This window comes from Jaculus jaculus, chromosome 4 (assembly GCF_020740685.1).
Source record: "Jaculus jaculus isolate mJacJac1 chromosome 4, mJacJac1.mat.Y.cur, whole genome shotgun sequence".
NCBI lineage: Eukaryota > Metazoa > Chordata > Mammalia > Rodentia > Dipodidae > Jaculus > Jaculus jaculus.
The window spans coordinates 20,851,287-20,874,322 of record NC_059105.1 but is presented as its reverse complement, the minus strand read 5'-3'; the positions used below and the strand labels follow the sequence as shown (position 1 = coordinate 20,874,322).

Sequence of the window (23,036 nt, the reverse complement as noted above, 5' to 3'; positions counted from 1 at the left end):
CTTCATCTGGCTGGCAAGCACTCCTGGACTCCATTAAATGCCATCTGCTAGTGCCACCCAACCACTCAGCAAAGGTCATGCCCTACTTGGGCATGCAGCTCTCGGTACAGCCCCTTTCCCTGAATGATGAGTTTCAGTTTTTTCTTTCTTTTCTATTTTTATTTTTTTAAATTTTTTTGGTTTGGTTTATTTTTATTTATTTATTTGAGAGTGACAGAGAGAGAGGAAGAGAGAAAACAGGCACGCCAGGGCCTCCAGCCACTGCAAACGAACTCCAGATGCATGCACCCCCTTTGCATCTGGTTAATGTGGGTCCTGGGGAATGGAGCCTCGAACCGGGGTCCTTAGGCTTCACAGGCAAGCGCTTAACTGCTAAGCCATGTCTCCAGCCCATTTTTTCTATTTTTAGATAAAAATTTATTTATTACAGAGAGAGAGAGAAAGAGAAAGAATGGACATGCCAGGGCCTCCAGCCACTGCCAATGAACTCCAGACACATGTGCCACCATGTGCATCTGGCTTATGTGGGACCTGGAGACACAAACTTGGGTCATTAGGCTTCACAGGCAAATGCCTTAACCACTAAGCCATCACTCCAGCCTGTCTTTTTCTTTTCTAATGTGTGTGTGTGTGGCATAAGTCTGTGGGTGCACATTATGTGTGTGTAGGTGTTTGTATGTGTGTGAGTGCATGGGTATATATATGTGCACACGTGTGTGGGGGGTACATGTATGTGTATATATATATATACACAAAGGCACATTTGTGAACATGCATGTGGTGGCTGGAAACCAATGTTGGGTGTCTGTCCTAATCTCTCTTCATCTTTTTTTTTACTTTTTGTTTTAGATTTTTAAGACAGGTTCTCTCACTGTCCCTGAACCTCACTGATCTGGCTAGACTAGCCAGTAGGCAAGCCCCGGGAGCCCTGTTGACCAGCCGGCACTTGGATGACAGGAGTGCTTCACAATACCTGGCTTTTACCTGGTGCTGGAGACCCAAACTCAGGTTCCTCGTGCTTAGACAGCAAGCGCTTTCTCCTCTGAGTCGACTGCCCAGCGCCTGACCCAGGTTCTCATGGTTGGCAGCTCGCCTGTTTGCGTGGCTGTCTTTTGGCAGATGAGGGGGTTGAGAGGGAGGGGGGTCCTTGCCTAGAATCCCACATACCTGCTCAATTGTGATGTGAGATGAAAATACGAGTGATGGCTAGTTTTGATGGCCAACTTGACAGGATCCAGAGACACCGGGGAGACAAAACTCTGGGCATGTCTGGAAGGGAGTTTCTACACTGGTGTAATTGAGGTGGGCAGACTCCCCCTAAGCCATGTTTGTGGCACCATCTCATTGGCTGGAGTCCTGGGCGGAATTAAAAGGAGAAAGTGAGGCTGGAGAGATGGCCCAGTGGTTAAATACATTGCTTGCAAAGCCTGACAGCCTGGGATCCAATCCCCAGTACTCACGTAAAACCAGATGCACAAAGTGGCGCAGGCATCTGGTCTTTGTTTGCAGTGGTAGAAGGCCCTGGCATGCCATCCCCTCTCTCTCTCATTCTCTCTCTTTTCCGGCAAATAAATAAATCATTTTTTTTAAATTATTTATTTATGTATTTGAGAGCGACAGACACAGAGAGAAAGACAGAGAGAGGGAGAGAGAGAGAATGGGCGCGCCAGGGCTTCCAGCCTCTGCAAACGAACTCCAGACACGTGCGCCCCCTTGTGCATCTGGCTAACGTGGGACCTGGGGAACCGAGCCTCGAACCGGGGTCCTTAGGCTTCACAGGCAAGCGCTTAACCGCTAAGCCATCTCTCCAGCCCAAATAAATCATTTTTAAAAGGAGAAAGTGAGCTGAGCACTAACATTCCTCTCTGCTTCCTAATTGTAGATGCAATATGAGAGGCCACTTCTCATTCCCGAGGCTGTTCCTTCCCCACCATAATGGACTATAGGCTCAATCTGTGAGCCAAACAAACCTTCCTTTCTTGCTTCTTTCCTTCATTCCTTCTCTCTCTCTATATATATATATTTCTTTCTCTCTTCTTTCTTTTTTGATGCTGAAACCCAGAAATGATCCCTTACAGTTGTCACACAGTTACATTCCTCACAGTGAAAATAACACCAAAGACTCAGAGCCAGATCTGATAGGGCACATGTACAATATTGGGACTCAGGGGGCTGAAACAAGAAACACTAGTTCAAGAACAACCTAGGAGACATAGAAACATTGAGGCCAGGTTGAGCTACATGTAAGATCCTGTCTCAACAGTAACAAACAGACCAGACAGGCCGAAGTGTTCAGACCGGGGGCTGCATGCATCGGCTTAGGCTTTCCCCTTCATGGGAAATGTGCCCACCAGTGAGGTGAGAGAAAAGAGGCCTCTGCCACATCTTGTGGGTGTTGACAAAGATAAGGCAGGGTGAGCCTGTGGATAATGCCAGTCAGCAATCTGGCTGCAGCTCCAATGCCAGGCAGAGATCTTATCAGGGGAGTGGGCACAGAGACACTGTAATTTTAGAGCGTATCTTACTTCTAACACTTTGAACTTTAAAACTGTCAGGCCTTATGTCATTGTATGTTTGACATTGCCCGTCACTTGACCTGTCTCCATTGTTTCCACGCATGCTGTGGGATGGGCACCATTACCTGCTATGATTAGGTAGCAAATCTACACACCTGTAAAATTCTGTCAGAAGGGATCATAGTCTCTCCAAGTCATTCTACGAAATTAAGCAATACCTTCACTCCATTCATGGAATCTTAGGCTCTAGCTGGATTTATAAATAACTCTGGTTTGTTTGTTTGCTTTGGGTTTGAGGGGTTTTAAAATATTTATTTATTTATTTGAGAGAGAGAAAGAGGGAGGGAGAGAGAGAATAGGTGTGCGAGGGCCTTCAGCCATTGCAAACAAATTCCAGCCCCATGCGCCCCTTGTGCATCTGGCTTACGTGGGTCCTAGAGGATTGAATGGGGATTCTTTGGCTTTGCAGGCAAGCACCTTAACGGCTAAGCAATCTCTCCAGCCCTTGAGTTTTTTTTTTTTTTAATAGCATGAATAATCTGCATCAAAGATATTTTTCTGGTCTGTTACATTTTGTTATCAGAATGCAACGCTTGTATATGTTCACATGGTTTTAACCCCATCTTTGCCACTATCTTTGATATTTGAATCATCTACAATCATTTGTTCAGGAGGTTCTCTATCTGTGGCTTGTTAACTGAGTCCTTGCATATATGAGACCATTTCACAAGCATTAGTAAACACAGTCAAATTATATCGTGACTGAACATTTTATTCTTGTAGAGCCCACGGCTGCTTTGTGACCTTATGACTCATTGACCTCTCTCTCTCTCTCCCTCCCTCCCTCCCTTCCTTCCTTCCTTCCTTTCTTCCTTCCTTCTTTCTCTCTCTCACGTATTATTCTGATCCCAAATCAAATCACTACAGGGATTAGCAGACAGGGATTGGACACATTACCGTCACACCCACATCAGCATGCTTGGCATTCCAAGTCATTTATCACATTAGCCGCACAATATTGTGACACTTGGGCTGTCGTCCATCTGACTGGTGTCCAGCGTCCAGTGCTAATTAATCCATAGATGATGCTGGCCTCTTCCCGTCTGCGTCTCTTGCTGGCACTATCTCTGGGAGAAAGAAGACCCTGATAAAGTTTAGGCCACATCACCCCTCTGTCTTTTATTCACTGAGTTTGACCTTGGCTTTATGTTTGCTCCCAGCCAGTAGATGGACTGGGCCACCCTCCTCGTGGACACTTGCTGTGGCCTCACCCTGTGTTTCCCGCTCTCCACTGTCGGTATCTGTATGTGGTTCCAGTGACACCGGGTAAGAGGTCATTGTTGAATTTGGCACCGGATCTAACCACACTACAGGAAGCCAGTAATTCAGAGGTGTTTACACCCAGCACCCGCCTCTGGCCCATATCTAGGAATATGGGTCTCCCCTCCCGCCTGGGATAAGATCCTCTCCTAGCAGGTTGTCTCAAACTGGTCCCCTGTACAGAGTCCTGCAATGTACCGCACCTCTATAGGAAACAGAACCGAAGTGTTTAGAATTATTAAGATTTTTTTTATTTTTACTTTTTTATTTTTATTAACATTTTCCATGATTATAAAATATATCCCATGGTAATTCCCTCCCTCCCCACCCCCACACTTTCCCATTTGAAATTCCATTCTCCATCATATTACCTCCCCATTACATTCATTGTAATTACATATGTACAATATCAACCTATTAAGATTTTTATCAGTTACTTCCTCTGCCTTTCCTTCTCATTGTTAAAACACTAGGCTTTGAATCCACACACCTTCCTTCCCCCAAGCAATATGAGGAAAGACCTCATGCCAACTACGTTCTGGGCTCCCCGGAGTGGGAGTGCAGCCATGGTGGGTGCAGGCTCTCCTCTAGTCTGGGGACAAGGAGCTGCACGCGGTCAGTGTGCAACAGAAACTCTGTGGCTTCATGCCCATCTGCCTAGAGCTGAAATCAAACCAGTTCAGGGTTTAGGGGTCAGGAGGTGTTAATGTCAGGAAGTTCCTGGGACTGCCTACAAATGCCCAGAGATCCCAAGTGGGAGGTTGTTGTCAGATCCAGAAATCTGCCCTTTGTGAGGGGCTTCTGTGGCGTGGGAAGACCCCAGGGCATGCCTCTGAGAAGCTAATTCCACGCAACTTGGCTGAAGCGGGTGCAAGGGCTCTCCGCAAAGCCGCAGACCCGCTCCTGCATCGCGGGGACGTTCACATCAACGCGCTTTAACTTTGCTAATGACTGTTCCAATGACCGTTCCAATAGGTAGATTTGGTCACGGCATGAAAATGAAGCTCACCAAACAAGGACTTCCTAGAGATTCCAGGAGCCCAGGTTACCCTAAAACTTAGGCATGATGTTTAGTTACTTCACTGCCCAAGTAAATTACAAAATAATTAGTTCCCAGACCTTCAATTTGAAGACTGCTTAAGTGCTGAGCAGTGGGCAGAGCAGTCTATTTGAAAATCGACACAAAATTGCTGGAAAAAATGACTTGCTGAGCCAGTATTGCTAGTGAGAGCGTCAGCACAGGCTGGGTACTTGCTGAATCTTTTCAGTGTGGCAAGACGGTACTTAAATAAGAAGAAAAATGGGCTGGGGATGGGGATGGCTTGGCAGTTAAGGCGCTTGCCTGCAAAGCCAAAGAACCCAGGTTTGATTCCGCAGGACCCACGTAAGCCAGATGCACAAGGTGGTGCACGCCTCTGGAGTTCGTTTGCAGTGGCTGGAGGCCCTGGTGAGCCCATTCTCTTTCTTTCTCTCTCTGCCTCTTCCTCTCTCTCAAATGAATGAATAAAAATAAAATATAAGAGAAGAGGGAAGATTGTGATGGCTTTGTATTTTGTGTGTGCATGTTTTAGGTTTCTTTTTTTTTTTTTTGCTTGAGTATGTGTGTGCTGTGCATGTGTATATTGGTGTGTGGGTGATGTGTCTGTGTGTGGGGCATGTGCACATGTGTGCGGTAGTGTGTGGAGATCAGAGGTCGATGGCAGGTGTCTCCCTCATTCTATGCCACCTTATTCTTGGGAGCAGGGTCTGTCACTGAACCTGAAACTCACCTATTTGGCTAGACTAGCCAGCCAGCAAGCCCTTTCTTCACACAGCAGGTGCTGGGATTCCATGATGCACCCCGTACCCACTTGAATGTGAGCTCCGGGGTCTGAACTCAGCTCCCCACACTTGCACTGGAAGCACTTTGCTGACTGAACCCTTGCCTCAGAGCCTTTGCTTGGATTTGTTGAGAAAATGATCTTCTCATGATGAAGAGGTTGCTTACATCACTTGCATCAGACTCGTGTGTGTGCGTGTGTGCTGTATATGTGCACGTGCATGCTCATGCGTGTGAGCGCATGCATGCACATGTCACTTTGTGCATATGGAGGTCAGAGGACAACTTCCAATACCAGTTCTCACTTTCTTCCTGGTTTGAGGCAGGGACTCTTGGTGACTCTGTTTACCACTGTGTCTGTTAAAATAGCCAGTCCATGATCTTCTGAGCAATTCTCCGGTCTCTGCTGTGCCTCCCTTCTTCCTCCTCTTCTTCTTTTTCGAGGTAGGGTTTTGCTCTAGCTCAGGCTGGACTTGAATTTACTAGGTAGTCTCAGGCTGACCTCAAACTCGCAGCAATCCTCCTACCTATGCCTCCTGAGTGCTGGGATTAAAGGTGTGCGCCACCACGCCCAGCTTCTGCCTCCCATCTTGTCCTCGGGATCATAAGTGCTTGTGAGCTTTCCATGGAGTTCGGCGAGGGGAGGGATCTGAACTACCCACTGAGCAATTTCCCCAGCTCCCAATTCAGATTCTTTACTTGGTGGAGTCAGCATGAGCCACACATAACACACATGGAGCTGAACCAACAACGAGAGGTGATAAGTCCTAACTGGGGAAAAAAAAAAAAAAAAAAAAAAAAAAAAACAACAACAAAAAACCAGGGCACCGATGAGAACACATGTTGATCTTATCTACTTGTTTATTATGTGACTCTCTCAGCCATAGCAATGGGACTCAGGAGCCACATTTTTGAAGAGCAGGCTTTCAGTGTTGTCACAGGGTGACTATTTATGTCCTTCCTCCAGCAGGGACTTCAGAGAAAGAATGTAAGCAATGCCGAGGAGAGGCCAGGAATGTGTGTGCCCTTTCGCCTGCACCAGGGGGTCAGCAGGAGTCTTTCCCTGGAATCTAGCTTTGAAAGGAGAAGATAAACATGATGGATAACAGAGAACTTGAAAGAGCGTGTGGGCAGAGAGGGGGCTCCTGCTCCTAGCAAGCTAGGGACCTCCCAAGGCTGGGGAGAACCGTGTGGCCCCACACTCACCTGCTTTCCCTAGCCTCATGTTCTCAGAACCTTCCTACACGTCACACCCTCACTCACACCTGAAAGGGTAATGCTGGTGCCTGAGCAGGTTCCTCAGCTCTGACCCAGCTCCCCCAGGTGCCCCAAGTATGGTCAGAAATGCTGTTCTTTACACTTAGTGTTGAAGGCTAGAAGCAATGCGGCAGGCCTTAGGAGATCTGTTTGGTAACTCCCCTGCCTGGCGGGTATGTGGGGGGGTGTTGTAATCCCAGGCTCCAACAACCTTCTTCCCCAGTGAGGTCTGGGGACTTTGGTGGAGGGTGGGGACGGTCAGCTGTCAGCACTATCACCACCGTGGCAGAAAAGACTGGATGGCAGGACACCCCCACTGCTGTCCCCTTGTTCATTCCTTCTCTGAGCCAAGGGCCAAGGGATCTAGAGGCCTCCTGGGAGCCACTGTCACACTGTCCATCATGGGAGCTCTTACGGCATGGCTTGTGCTGCTTCTCCTAAAAGCGCCTTTTCCAGAGAACCCGACTCTGCCAGCTGCACAGGGTGGCAATGGACCTCCTGCCTGCGACCTTCAAAGCCGCCACTCTACCCAGGCCCACTTCAGCCCCATCCCCAGGGCCTGGCTCCAAAGCAACCTTCCCACCCAGGAGGACAAAGTGAGTGTCGGCCAGGACATGCGTGCTGTCCCCTCCCCCAGCCTGGCCTTTGTGCATAGCGCATTCCTTCAATCGAGCCCATTCACGCCTGTTCAAAAACTATTGTGTAACGGTTATTGCATTCCTTCTAGGGATCAATTAGCCTTTTGGGACAACATTAGAAACTCATAGATTGAAATATATATATATTAAGATCTGATGACACTGGAGTTTGAACCCAGCACTGCACCCATAATACTCAAGTGCTCCGTCACTGACAGTACATGATAATGGCTGTACCCTAACCAGGCAGGTACCTCCTTATGTGTGTGAGGCTGGATCCTAGTCCTTAGTAACCTGCAGTGTGGCATGATGGGTGGTCCTGGCCCACTCGCCTGCCCCTCACCTGGGTCAACCACTCTCCAAGCAGCTCTGCCTCACTCAGTCATCAGAAGCTGTCATTCCTCCAAGCTGGGAAGAGCATATCGCTGTGACTACATTTTGCATTTCTCTGGCTGTTAGTAATATCGAGGGTGTCTCTGTGTACTTACTTAACTATGCTTCCTCCTGTGATGACTAACCATGATTTTTGCGCATTTTACACATCTGCATATGGATGTATACTGTATGTTACATGTTTATACCCAGACACACGTCTACTATGCATCTGGAGAGGTTCGAATCACATATACCCCATAAACTCTTGTGTTCTGAAAGCTTGGTCCCTAGCTGGTGGCAATTTGGGAGGTAGAGCCTTGCTGGAGAAGGTGTGTTGTTAGGAAAGGGCTTGGTTAGGGAAGGGGGGTGTTATAGGCCAGCTCCCTCTTGTCAGAACTTGGCTCACTCTCCTGCTTCTGTTGTCCACCAGCTGTGGTAGAGGTGATGTCCAGCCTCTGCTCATGCCATGCTGTCCCCTGCCATCATGAAGCTCCCCCTGAGACTGGGAGCTGGAATAAAAGCAGTCCTTCCATTCAGCTGCTTTGGTCGGGTGTTTTATTCCAGCAATGAGAAGGCAACTGCAGCAGTATCCATGACCATAGATACATGTATGTATGTATGTGGACATGGTATGAAGGTATATGTATTGTGTGTGTTGTATATATATATATATGTATATATATATATATATATATACATATATATGCATCAATCACTGATTGATATATACTTTACTATTCCTTACACAATATATGGTTTGTTGGCTATTTTTTTAAATAAATACCTTCTGCTACCTTATCTTATCACTTTATAATTCCTCCTATAAGACAAAACTTGTCAGTTTTTGTCCATAGATTAGAAACATTACTGTCGAAAAAATACATTAAATACACTAACTATAGCTGGGCGTGGTGGCACACATGTTTAACTCCAGCACTCAGGAGGCAAAGGTAGGAGGATCGCTGTGAGTTCGAGGCTACCCTGAGACTACAGAGTGAATTCCAGGTCAGCCTGGGCTAGAGTAAAACTCTACCTCGAAAAACCCAAAAATAAAATAATAAAATAAAATAAATAAACACACTAACTCTAAATGCACAGCTCGGTAAATTATCACCAAAAGAACACTCTCGTGCTAGGAAAGAGTCCCAGCAGGCAGTGGGTGTCCTGTTCCTCGTCCATAGGCAGCGCTCTCCCAGCCCGGCCTCCGCCTCTCGGCACACTTCAGCTCTTCCTGCTACGAAGATTTTATGTTAAGTAAGAATGCTGAGATCTTCCTGTGTGTTCTTTCACTTAACATTTTCTTTGGAAATCAACAAGACACCATATGGAAATTGAAGGGCCAAGAATAACTAAAGACCATCTTGAAGGAAGACCAGTGACTATGGCTCAGTGGTTAGAACCACGCTGACTGCCCTCCTTCCTGCCTTTGTCCACTGTGTGGTGGCAGACAGACACATTGCATGGTCCCCAGCGGGTGGTGGTTGTGACAGTTGACATGAATATCGATCATGCTCACCTGCATCTCTCAGAAGGCATGTGCAGGCATGTCTCTGGTGTTGGCCTGAAAGTGGAATGTAGGTCTGTAGTTATAAGTACAGTATCCGTATTCAGCCATGGACCCAGATAACCAGTGGCATTTTGGGTTATGCCTCGTTTGAGATATTGTCTTCTGTGAATGTCTTGCAGTCTCAGGTTACTGTATTGTAAAGATAACTCTTTTAAAAAATATTTTCATTTTTATTTATTTATTTGAGAGAGAGAGAATGAAGCAGAAGAAGAGAGAGAGAGAGAGAGAATGGGTGCACCAGGGCCTCCAGCCACTGCAAACAAGCTCCAGATGTATACACCACCTTGTACATCTGGCTTACCTGGGTCCTGGGGAATCAAACCAAGGTCCTTTGGCTTTGCAGGCGAGCGCCTTAATGCTAAGCCATCTCTGCAGGCCAAGATGACTACTTTTCCACTACCATCCGCTGCCTTGCTTGTCATAAATTAAGTGCTCATATATGCTATTTCCCATATTGTCTCCCATTCACCTCTCAGGCTAATCACCCACCCACCCAACAGAGATGTTTGCTCTCACCTTACACTCCATCACTCACATACAGGAAACTGCTTGTGTTTTGCCTTTGTCTAAGGTCTTTCAGTTCTGCCTTATTTCTTTCCCACCCACTCAGGCCCCTCTGCAATCTGGGGCTGGAATGGTGGACCGTGCTGACATTTGTCAGGCAGTCTTATGTGCCCATGTGACTTATCCCTCCTATGAAGCAGGGTTTCTCCTCTCCCATTCTAGAGAGAAGGCACTGCTGTTTCCGGGGAAGCCCTGGCCCCTGTAACCTGTGACCGAGCTAAGCAGTGGCAGACACAGGACTGAACAAGCTCGTTCCACTCATGGAAGTAACACTGATGCACGTGTGGTAGTTTGCATGTTATGGCCCCCAAGAGACTCGTGTGTTTTTATTAAACCTTGGATTTCCAGCCGCCTGCCTGGAAGAGGTCACAAGGTGTGGATCCCGAGGATCCAGCCCAAAGGTGTTACTGGGGGTGGCTCTGTTTCCCAGCCTAAAGTTGTGCAGAGCGCTTGAGCTGTGCCCGGGTGCCCCGCTGTCTGTTGCCAGTTTCTTGCTTGCTTGTTTGTGGTGCTGGCTGGCTTTTGGTGGCTTTTCCTCTCTGCAGAGATCTGCAAAAGGGGACCAGCTTCTTCCATCATTTGGGAACTTCCCCTGGGTCTTTAGGCTTCAGATGAATCCCATTCCTCACGAACGGTGTCTGGTTTGGAGGTTCATCCCAGCAACATGAAGCTGTCTAGGACAGGCTGCCACCTGCATCTGAATCCGGACCTTTAGCACTGCCTGGCCCTCCAGCGCTGGCAGCAGCTGGATCTCTCCTGCTGTGGGTTGCTGGGATGGTGGTGGGGGCTGCTAAATGCAGTAGTTTCTTTTCTGGGCTCTCTGTCAACACAGCCAGCTCCTGTTTCCTCTCTGAGAAACTTCTCATTTCTTATTGTGTCCCACTTCCTTCTTTTGTGTAGGGATTCCCCTGCTCCAACCAAGCTCTCATTTTTCCTTTGCTTTGTCCGTTGCTGTTCAAATATTCCGTTTGAATATATAAGCCTTTTCCACTCTTGTTAGAGCCGAGCCTCCCTGGATGCTCCTAGAGGGACCAAGTACTGCTGAAGGACATCCACAGGGTCGGCCATGTCACCATCCCCATGTCATCTTGTGGAATCTGGCTTAGCATCAGCGCATGTCACATATCATTGCGTTCTGTGTCCTCCACAGCTACGAGAAGATCACACGGCGCTGGGCTTCAGAATTAAGCTACCACTAGAAACTGGAGACATTAGATCCACCTTATGCTCTTTCTAGTTCATCTCCTGCGTTGCTAAACAGGGAAGGAAAATCAAGAAGACAGACAAATGTGTAGGTCCAGCTCTGAGAGCAGCCAGAGACAGGAAGGCAATTTGAACTCTTCCTAGTCACTGTGATTTTGGAATCATCTCCTAACTGGAACTTCTTATGAGTCCTTCCATTGACCTTCAAGTTAGGAGCTTCTGTGGCTGCTCCACCTTGCATTTGAGGAGCCAGAGGCACAGAAGGGTTAAGCTAATTGTCCAAAGTGACATCATGAGTGAGCATTGGCTTGGCTTTGTGCTCACACAGGCCAGATCCTGAGCCTGTGGGTCACCTATCCCCGTTGTGGCACTGGTTCTGCGAAGATGGTGTTATAGTTACCTTCTCATTGCTGGGACAAAGCACCCAGCCCAAAGCAGCATCTGGGAGGGAAGTTTATTGTTTTGGCTTACTGCCTTGAGGGGAAGTTTCATGATAGCAGGGGAAAGCATGGCACGAGCAGAGGCTGGACATCACCTCTATCTACCACATCAACTGGATCAGAGCAGGAGAGTAAACCAAACTAACACTGGAAAATTAGGGCTAGTGAACTCCCAGAAAGACACCTCCTCCAGCAAGGCTCAACCTCCCAAACTGCCATCATCTGAGGACCAAGAACTCAAAACACAGGAGCTTATGGAAGACACCTACTTCCAACCACCACAGATGGTTTCAGACAGTGTGAAGTCAGGTGCTGAGTGACAGGCTATAAAACAAGGAGACAGGTAATGGGGTGGGGACCAGGGAGCAGAAGTCCTTCAGTAGGAAAGCTGCTCTAGAGAGATGGCTTGCAGGCAGGTTTGGAATGAAAGGAAACAAAGTTCCTGAAAGGGGTCACCTGGGCCAGCTGGAGTCATGTGGGGATTGTCTAGATCCTGTGTGGCATCACTGGGCTTGACAGTAAACTGATGATGTCATCTCCACTCAGGCCTCGTGGTCTTAAGTCAGCCTGTCATGCACACTCGGGCCATTCAAGGGACGTGGGGCCATTTGTAAGTTGGGAAATTGCCAGATCTTGAGTGCCATCCATTGTAATGGCAAATGCAGATAGAATTTAGGGGCTGGAGAGATGGCTCAACAGGCAAAAAAAAAAAAGCACTTGCCATGTGTGCATGAGGCCCTGAGTTCAATCCCCAGCTCCCACATTAAAAGCTAGGCATGGCAGTGCGTGCCTATAAGCCTAGTCTTAAGAGGACAGAAGACCGAAAACATCACTGGGACTTGCAGGTCAGCCAGATTGACTGAGAAACAGGGGCAATGACAGACTCTGTCTTAGGGAAACAATAGAGAAGAGAGATTGAGGAGGACATCCAGTGCTCCCTCTGGGCTGCGCACATGTGCACACATGGCATAGGTCTCTGCTCACACACATGCACATAATATACATGCATTACATGCATGCATACCATATTACACATGCTAACTAAAAAAATTTTTTCAATTATTTATTTATTTATTTGAGAGCGACAGACATAGAGAGAAAGACAGATAGAGGGAGAGAGAGAGATGGGTGCGCCAGGGCCTCCAGCCTCTGCAAACGAACTCCAGACGCGTGCGCCCCCTTGTGCATCTGGCTAACGTGGGACCTGGGGAACCGAGCCTCGAACCGGGGTCCTTAGGCTTCACAGGCAAGCGCTTAACCGCTAAGCCATCTCTCCAGCCCTAAAAAATTTTTAAAAAATAAAGAAAATGTCGATGCACCAGGCGTGGTGGTGGACACCTTTCATCCTAGCACTTGGGAGGCAGAGGTAGAAAGATCACTATGAATTCGAGGCCGCCCTGAGACTGCCTAGTAAATTCCAGGTCAGCCCGGGCTGGGCTTTCCTCGAAAAGATGTAAGGGCCCAGCAGCCGAAGGAGCTGGGCTAGTTTGAGGACTTGAAAGATTAGGAAGACACTGGGCAGTGAGAGATGGAGAAGTGGGTGGAGCCAGGCCAGACCACCATTTCTTATTTCCACAGAGTCCCTGGAGTTGTGTGGCTCCAACAGGGAAGTGACAGGCTCATACTCTGAGAAATAGCCTGTAAAGAGCCCTGGGGTGGGAGGACACGTTCTCTGACGACTTCTGCCATTTCTGCACTTCCAGGTCAGACGTGGCCCACGCACCCTGCACCCTTCCTCTCAGGAATGAAGAAGAGGATTAGTAGGTGAGCGAGTCATTTCACTGTGAGGGAGTTTAACCACACCGGTTAGTACAAGGAATCTCTGGGATTATCATACCACCTCACTTGCATGGTGGCTCCATGCCCTATTGGGATGGGAAAACCATCCATTGAAATCCCAGTTTCCCAATAAGTCCTTGAGCCTTGAATTGCATTCTATTTCTGTAGGTGGAAGCTAAATTGTACGTTCAGCATGTATTTCAGATCTTAGAAGGAAGCAATGAATGTTCACAACAAAACGAGAGAACAATGAACTATGGCAGGAAAAGGGGCCAGTCTCCTGCAGTCTCTGTGTGGAGTTTTCATTCTAACGTGATAAATGTGCACTTCTATCTTTATAAAATCAGCCATGGAAGTGGCTTGGTACTTTTCTTAAACACTGAAATGGACTGAGGTTGGAATTGTTTTGTGTGAAAAACACACATCGTATTATCACGTTTTCCATGTGAATGTTTATCAGACATGGGCACAAAGTAGGGTGATTTCAAGGTGAAAAAAATATTCCAACATGAAGAGTTTCCCAGATTCTCATCAGGTTCCAGTGCAGCCAGATGTGGTGGCACACACTTATAACCCCAGACTTGGGGAGGTAGAGACAAGATGAGGAGGTCATCCTTGTCTATATGACAAGTTTGAAGCCGGCCTGAGATACATGAGACTTTGTCTCAATAAACAAATGAACCAAGTGAAAATTTTAGCCCCAAGTCAGGAAGTCACCTCCTTCTTTCTATTCAAGGGACTCTGTAAAGGAAGAGACATGTCTCTAATTCTTTTTTTTTTTAAACATACTTTATTTTTATTTATTTAACAGAGAAAGAGGGAGAGAGAGAGAGAGAGAATGGGTGCACCAGGGCTTCCAGCCACTGCAAATGAACTCCAAATGCATGTGTCACCTTGTGCATCTGGCTAATGTGGGTCCTGGGGAATTGAACCTGGGTCCTTTGGCTTTGCAGGCAAATGTTTTAAGTGCTAAGCCATCCCTCCAGCCCATGTCTCTCATTCTTTGTCACCCTGGTTTCCTGCAGCTAGGGCACATTCTTGTGGCCAGGTTCTGGCTGACCTGGAAGATACCTGACTCTATCCTAGCCTCGGCTAAGTTATAATCAAACCGTGCCAGTACTGAGATGGCACTGAGCTTTGCAGAGGTCCCTGGACATGTGCCCAGCTTTACTGTAGCACCTGGCACGGGTAGCTCTCGAGAGGGTAAATTGGTGTTGGGCTGTTGGCTCCAGCTGGTGCCATTAGCCGACGCCTAGAGTCTGAACCACATGCCAAATTCCCGGCAGCTCCAAAGCATAGGGAGGCACACCCTGGGCCTACTCTGGAGGATGACCACAGAGTGGGGAGTCCCCCTTTTCCCATAGGGAAACACCTAGCAATTATGCTGGAGGCTGGGACATGGAAGTACTCAGGATGGGCCATTAGACCTTTTAAGGGCTAGGCAAGGCTGGATTAGAGAGCTGGCCTCCTGGCCTCGCCGCAGTCTGTGGGTGGGCAGGACAGCCACGTAATGTCAGCTCTGACCCAGAGGATTGTGTGAGCAGCTTCTCTCGGGGCTGGGGCTGCCCTGCCTCCCGGGAAAGGGCCAAGAATGCCAGTGTGAAAGGACGGGTCCAGAAGTGGAACGCTGGCAGACTTCTCTGGGAAGATGAGCTGGGGAGGGTTGGCAGGAAGAATCCAGAAATGCATGGAGAATGAAGGCGCACCTTACTTTTGGGGAAAATGGTGTAATGTAAAATACCTTGCCACTCATCCTTTAAACCACCGAGATTCTCAGCCGCTCCACAAACTCCGCTTGCCTGGTCCACCTTCAACATTAAGAAACAGGCTGTCATTTATTTAGGAAAAAACTCACTGGAACTTACTATAAAGCATCCAAATCTCTAACATGCTGATTCCTTGGGAATACCAAGAAATCCACTCTCACCATGCCAACAGTGGGCATGTGCAATTCAGTGATGAGACTCAGAGAAGGCCCCTGCTGCTCCACCCATCCCCAGCCTCATCCTGCCTGCCCTTGCCATGCCCAGCGTCTCAGGGCGGCTTAGATGAGGAGCAGAAGTCTTTGCTTTGGGCACCCGTCAGTGTGGTGAGGCCTGCTGTGCTAAATTCTCCCCGTGACTGTGCCCACTGACGCTGAGCTGCGTGCCCTGTGCACGTCATGATGCTCAGGGCTGGCTTTCCTTGGACGAATTTCGGAGGCGGGGGGGGGGGGGTGGTGGTTCAGGAACACTTCCAATTGCCGGAAGTGGTCATCTGCTGATTGGCACATGTCAGCTGCAGTGTCCTGGGCCATTTAGGGATGGTTTCTCTGCCTGTTTGAAACCACAGCAGAGACGCAGTGCTGCATCTGTGGACGGCTTGCAGAGGCCAAGCCTGGCCCTTGGTGGCCCTTCCCAGCCTAGCTCACCCCAGCAAGGCTGCTCCCACACAAATCCTGCCACACATCAGGAAGTGAGTGCAGGTAGCCTTCCTGAGCCTCCCAACTTGCCTTAGATCTCTTGCTGGTGCTGTGAGAGGCGTCGGAGACACACTCTACTTTGTCTCTCCTGGAACCAAGCAAGCCACCTGTCTCCTGTACAAACCAGGCCTGCCTTTCTCTGGATCCATTAACAGGCACGACTCACCATGCCTGTAGGATGCAGAGGGTCCGTTCAGAAAGGCCTGAGACTAGTTAATCTAGGGACAACAGCTCTGTCTGCGGGAGGTCAGCACCAGCTCAAAATAAACCAGAAGACAGATGTCAACTTGAGTGAGAGCCAATGAGCCTAGCTCTTGGACAAGCAGCCATGGCTTGTGGGCTGCCTCTGTGGGTCCACATGGTCCCAAGCCTTCCTTCTTCAAGAGTGTTTAAAAGCCAGGCAGGCCTGCAATCCTAACATTTGGGTGGCAGAGGCAGGAGGATTAATAATTCAGCCCGGGGTACATGAGACTCTAGCCAAAAAATAAAGAGCGTCGTCATAGAGAGCTAGTGTGGGGGAGGGGAGCAGGGCAGTTCCAGCTGGTGGTGGCCAAATGTCTTTCATTCAATATGCAAATCACAGACTATGGATAGTATAGGGAGGGGCAAATGAGGCAGAGGGAACGGAGCAGGGAAGAGTAATTCTTCCCCTGCTGCAGAGGTCATTGGGGTAGCAGATGCTCTCACAGCCAAGGGAGACCCTGTCTCAAGACCAGCCATGCCCACGTCTCTGGTTCTGCAGCTAAGCTGTATGAGAAGACAATGGTGTGACTGATTTTCTTCTACTCATAAACACTGGGCATAGTTATTCCATGGAAGAAACTATGTCCCGCGCTGGCATCTTTGTAAGAGGCATGGAAAATACGATTTGTTGGGAGGTGGTGAGGTTGTCAGGAATGGCCCTCTCAGAAGGGATTTAGCGCCGGTCTGCTGGGGACCCCTCCAAGCTCCCCACTTTCCCAGCTCACCATGCAGCTTCTGTTTGTCCTTGGCTCCCACGGCGACAACATCCACCATGACGCTCCATCATACTCTGTCCAGACTTCTGTCCACAGCCTGGAGACCTCACCAGAGCAAGCAGATAGCGATGGATGCCATAGTCTTGGACCTCCGGAACTATGGCCTTAGTGAATCCTCTTTCTTCACACATTTCTCAGCCTCATGTACTTTATTAAAGCAATGGAAAATGAACTAACATATCCATTCCCTTCAGTCTTAACACCACAAAATTTGAAATGAATGTACTTGTGTGCAGAGACAAAGGCACCAAGCACGGAGCAGCAGGCGGCTGGTGCCAACATGGCAGGCTGCAGAAATGCCACCTTCATCCTCACGGTCTTGTGAACTGCTTTCTGGTGAGGTGGGATTTCAGAGCTGGTTCACACCGAGCAAAGGCACCCCTACCACCTCTGCCCAAGGCCTCCAAAGCCACAGGAGAGGAGTTTCCAGGATGGCATGTCGTGATGGGTAAACCTCCGAAATTAGGGAAATGCAGTGAGGTGATTATTGGAATTATATATACTTATTTTTGAATTTTATATATTTGAATTTTAAATGAACAAATTCTACTGTTAATTTTATTAGGGAAGAAAGTGGAGTGCAAAAATTTCCTTCTCTTTGCAAGATGCACATACATGACATGATGTCTGACTCAAAAATACTGCAGAAAAATAAAAAGCTTTTAAAAAGGGGTTGTAAATGGAAGATAATTATGCTATTCTCTGTTCTTTCCTGCATATCTAAAAAACTCACAAGGAACGGCAAAACAAAGCACTTGTTATTGACTTTAAGAACAGAGTTAACGAGACTTGGGAGATTGCTCAGTGGTTAAAGGCTTCTACTGGGGTTCAATTCTCCAACCACCCACATAAGGCTGAATGCAAAAAGCGGTGCAGCATCTGGTATTTTGTTTGCAGTAGCAAGACGCCCTAGTGTGTGTGCATGCACACACACACACACACACACACAAATTAATTAATTAAGTTTACAAAAAGAACAGATTTGGGAGAGCAGGTTTGGGATTTTTTTTCCTTCCTGACTATCAAATAATATAGGTTTTTGGAGAAGTTTCGGATATCACTGGAAAACTCCATAGAGGAAGAAGACAGGTACTTATGATGTCTATACCCACTGGCAGTTGTACACATTTCCTTCCTTCTGCATACCTTCCCCATCTTGGGGAGTTACACTGTTTAGGGAAAAACAATGTGCACTTGCCAATGTCTGGCCATTGTAATAAGCAAAGCAAACCCACTGGATTCAACTTAGCATGCGCCAGAGCGTCCCCAGCTGCTGAGATGGGACAGAACCATCGCTCCGTTTCACTTTGCTGTTTCAGAACTTATTATCTGACTCCTAAGTTTGTACTACGGTAAATAAAGATATGATTTATATTTTGGTGCATAATATGTATCCAAATTTCAGGTGAGTTCTCTAGGCGGCTTTACAGAAGTGAAAGGTTACGGATATTTCAAGACTCTTGACCCAAATTCCCAAATTCCTTGTTACAGGTTCTGCTGTCCTATATGCGAGGGATGAGATGGACTTCCAGTGTGTTCGTGCTGGCTTCAGGGACCCCTTTATGAGCACATGCCCCGATGCTGGGGTGACGCGCAGGCCACGTGATAGCAATTTAGTCTTTGGTTTACAGAGTGTCATCAGCACCTCTTGATCTCCAACTGGTTTTTTTTTGCAGTGTTTGTCCATGCATCTCTGGGAGTTGTAACACTAATCTTCCAATACGAACATATTTTAGGCTTTTCTCTAATTATAACATACATAGTATATTGCCATTCTGGAAACCATAAATGGGGAAAAAAGAAAATGTCACTGAGCACTACATACACAAGACCATCATAATAGGAGGGAAATATAATGACTTCAAGATAAAAGAGACAGCCAGGCGTGATGGCACACGCCTTTAATCCCAGCACTCAGGAGGCAGAGGTAGGGGGATCACCATGAGTTCAAGGGTACCATGAGAATATAGAGTAATTGAATTCCAGGTCAGCCTGGGCTAGAGTGAGACCCTACCTTGAAAAACCAAAAAATAAAATATAAACATATATGTGTGTGTGTGTGTGTGTGTAGAGAAACAGAGAGAGAAAGACTGATTCAGACAGGGAGGGGATATGATGGAGAGTGAAGTTGCAAAGGGGAAAATGGGGGAAGGGAGGGAATTACCGTGGATTATTGTCTATAATTATGGAAGTTGTCAATAAAAAATAAATTAATTAAAAGAAAAAGTCCCTTGACCACTCTATAATCTTTTAAAATATTATTTCTTTATTTACAAGAAGAGAGATAGAGGGATAGTGAGTGAGAGCGAGAGAAGAAATGTGCATTCTAGGGATTTTAGCCACTGCAAACAAACTCTGGCTGTCTGTACCACTTTGTACATCTGGTTTTATGTGGATACTGGGGAACTGAACCCAGGTAGCCAGACTTTGCAGGCAAGCACCTTAACAGCTGAGCCATCTCTCCAGCCTCACTTTATAATCTTATCGCTCAGAGATAAGTGCTATAATTAGTCTGGTGCATTGCTTCATCATGTTTGCTTTGCTGAGGGACATATGCACAGAGGGACATACACAGACACGCATAGACTCGCGTGGACATGCTTGTATGTGAACGTGCACACCCACCCTCCAGCATGTCAATATACCACATATATGTACACAGAACCACGTGCACACATGCTCACATAGCTGAGAGTATGTTACACATAAACTATCTCCCCTTCCTAGTTGCTATTATATTACAATCATCTTAACATGTCATTAAATCTCCCTAATGAACATACCTCTGTACTCCACCATACCAGTTTATACATGTAAAAAATGTAAATGTCTTTACATTTCCTTTTTGGTGAATATTTACATTAATCCATGGTTTCTCATCTTAAGAGTGACACATTTTACTACAGGGACTTGAAACATATTAATCTTTTATTCCTGCTTGTTTGTGAAAAGTCTTCTGAGGATTTTTTATGTCTTTCTTTCTTTCTTTTTTTTTTGTTTTTGTTTTTGTTTTTTCAAGGTAGGGTCTCACTTTAGCCCAGGTTGACCTGGAATTTACTCTGTATTTTTAGGGTGGCCTCCAACTCACAGTGATCCTCCTACCTCTGCTTCCCGAGTACTGGGATTAAAAGCATACACCACCATGCCCAGCTAGGTCTTTCTTTTTTATCATGGCCTTTCAACCTTAATCTTTCCTTTTTTAAAAAAAAGTATTTTTATTTATTTATTTGAAAGAGAAAGAGGGAGAGGAATTGAGAGAGAGAATGGGCGCACTAGGGCTCCAGCCACTGCAAACGAACTCCAGACGTGTGCGCCCCCTTGTGTATCTGGCTAACGTGGGGCCTGGGGAATCAAGCCTGGGTCCTTTGGCTTTGCAAGCAAACACCTTAATGGCTAAGCCATCCCTTCAGCCCTGTTTGTTTTTTGTCACGGTAGGGTTGCACTGTAGCCCAGGCTAACCTGGAATCACAATGTGGTCTCACGGTGGCCTCTAACTCATGGCGATCCTCCTACCTCTGCCTCCCAAGTATTGAGATAAAGGCGTGCCCCACCATGCCCGGTTCATCCTTTATCTTAAATCTTAAATAACCATCTGACATTTACACACACACACACACACACACACACACATACACCACACACACTTCTATTTCCCTGGAGAGACTGTCATACAAAGCCCTACACCCCAGCACTGCATGTGTGTGACCTAAATTAGAAATAGAGCATTTGCAAGGGATCAAGTTAAGACAAACTCAGCCAGATCCGTCCTCCACTATTACAGTGGCCGCCCTCGTAGAAGGAGGACATTTGGACACAGAGGCTCAGGACACACAGGCCCAGGCAGGACAGTGTGGAGGCCCAGGCGGGAGGTCAGCACAAGCATGCAGGCATGGCTGTGAGGCATGAGGGGCAGGAAAGAGGTCTGTGGACTCACCCTCACTCAGACTCGAAGGAGCAGGTCCTTCGTGCATGGAGGGCACCAGCCCTGGGAGACGGCGCATTTTCTGCCATTTAATCTATCCTGTTTGGTGTTTTGATATGTAGGTCTAACCAATCAGCACAGACAACTAATATGGATTTGATCAGATGAATAATATTAATGTCTTGCTAGAAGTAGCACACATGGTGTTTGAGTTGCCGGAACCAAACACCTGACCAGAGTGTTTTATGACAGAAAGGGTTTATTTCTGGCTTACGGTTTCGTGGGGACACTTCATCATGGAGGGAAAGCAAGGCAGGAGCAGACAGCTGGGCATCACATCCCCTCATGAACAGGCAGGAAAAGAGAGAGTGACCTTGCTTGCACTGGCCAGGGTGGGGCTGGACTAGAAAACCCCAAGGCCCTCCCTCAGTGACACCCCTCCTCCAGCAAGGCTCTACCTGCATAAGGCTTCACCAGCCAGGGATTGAGTGTAAGGCATACTCACAAGTGCATGGGGCTAAGGTGGGCATTTTACATTCAAACCACCCCACTCTGTCTCTCCTGGCTGGTACTGTGCAGAAGATGGCTATTATTGAAGCTGCCACAGGCCTAACAAGTACATCGGTGAAGCACTCTTCTTTTGTCCTGGGTTCCCTGGAGAAATCTCCATTCGGGCCAGTGACAGCTGGCTCCCAGTGCCAGGCAGTCCAGTACTTAGAGCTGCCCATGCCCATGATTGCTTTACATCATGGAGGCTGAAGCACAGATGGAGGCAACTGTGGAATGTGGGGTACTCCATTAGCACCTGGGAGAAAGAGACTGTCCCAAGAATAGGATTGTTACAGAAAGTCTTAAGCAGGGAGTCCTGGAGCTTGGGGCTGGGGGACATGTGGGACCAGACTAAGGACATTCCCCAAGGTCTGCGCAGTACGTCAAACAAGGCAGGGTGGGTGGAGTTGCTCAGTGGTAGAGGCTTGTCTGGTATGCAGTACACTCTGCCTCAGTCCTTGGCCCAAGGAACAAAATATTAGGGGAGGATCAGTCATTCTTCTGAGAGAGGATAACCTAGAAAGTTCTAGAAACTATTCCAGTGATGTGTGGAGGTTGAGACCTGAGCTAGTTCTTACATGCCAGGCTAGTGATTTGGAGAGAGTGGCATCATGACCCAGTCTCTCAATGGGAATTTTTTTATTATTATTATGAATGATACTTAACATCTTGGCCCATGAGCTTCTTATAGACACCAGAACAAGCTTCAACCTTGTGCTCCAATTGTTCCCCTGGCCTCTGTCTCAGTTGAACTGGTATGAGCCAGCCACTGTCCAGTTTCACATGGATCCTTTTGGCCACAATTTCACTTGGGAAGACGGAGTCCTCGAGGATGGCATCATGCACAGCAGTCAGAGTGTGGCTTCTAGGGTGCTTTTGCTTATTTTTCATGTGGTTATTTTCTTGTTTGTTTAGGCAGAATTCTCCTCTGAGCAATGAAGACTCCGTGTTTCCCACTGAACTTTTTCTCTTAGTTGATGCACAAGCCAAACTTGGCTTTTCTGGAAAGATTACAGTTGAGGAACTGGAATAAAAAGTGTGATGGCTTTCCAACCACCACCAACCTTGATTTCCCAGGTCACGGTGATGTTGAGCTCCCACCGCTGAGCCGCAAGCCCCGAGTCCATCTCCAGCATGAGCAGCGCCTGGGGACTCGACCTCGTCTGGCTTCTCACCATTCGGCTTCACGATCTTGGCACTCTGGCTGACCGTGGCTTTGTCCTTGAGGAGTGCCAGCTTAGAAAGAGCCTGCTGTTGTCTGATCATCTGGAGAATTGATTTCCATTACCTTTTTATCTAAAAAGAAAGAAAGAAAGAAAGAAAGAAAGAAAGAAAGAAAGAAAGAAAGAAAGAAAGAAAGAAAGAAAGAAGGAAAGAAGGAAGGAAGGAAGGAAGGAAGGAAGGAAGGAAGGAAGGAAGGAAGGAAGGAAGGAAAGAAAGAAAGAAAGAAAGAAAGAAAGAAAGAAAGAAAGAAAGAAAGAAAGAAAGGGAGAGATAGAAAGAAAGAGAGGGAGAGAGAGAAAGAAAGGAAGGAAGGAAGAAAGGAAGAAGAAAGAAAGAAAGGTCAAGAGAGCAGGCAGGCGACGTGGTTCGGCTGGTTGAATGCC

At 47.3% G+C, this 23,036-nt stretch overlaps 1 pseudogene; it reads right to left on the bottom strand.

Moving 5' to 3' along the window:
- Positions 1 to 22,077: 22,077 nt before the first annotated feature.
- Positions 22,078 to 22,695, bottom strand: LOC101594107 (annotated as a pseudogene).
- Positions 22,696 to 23,036: the final 341 nt, after the last annotated feature.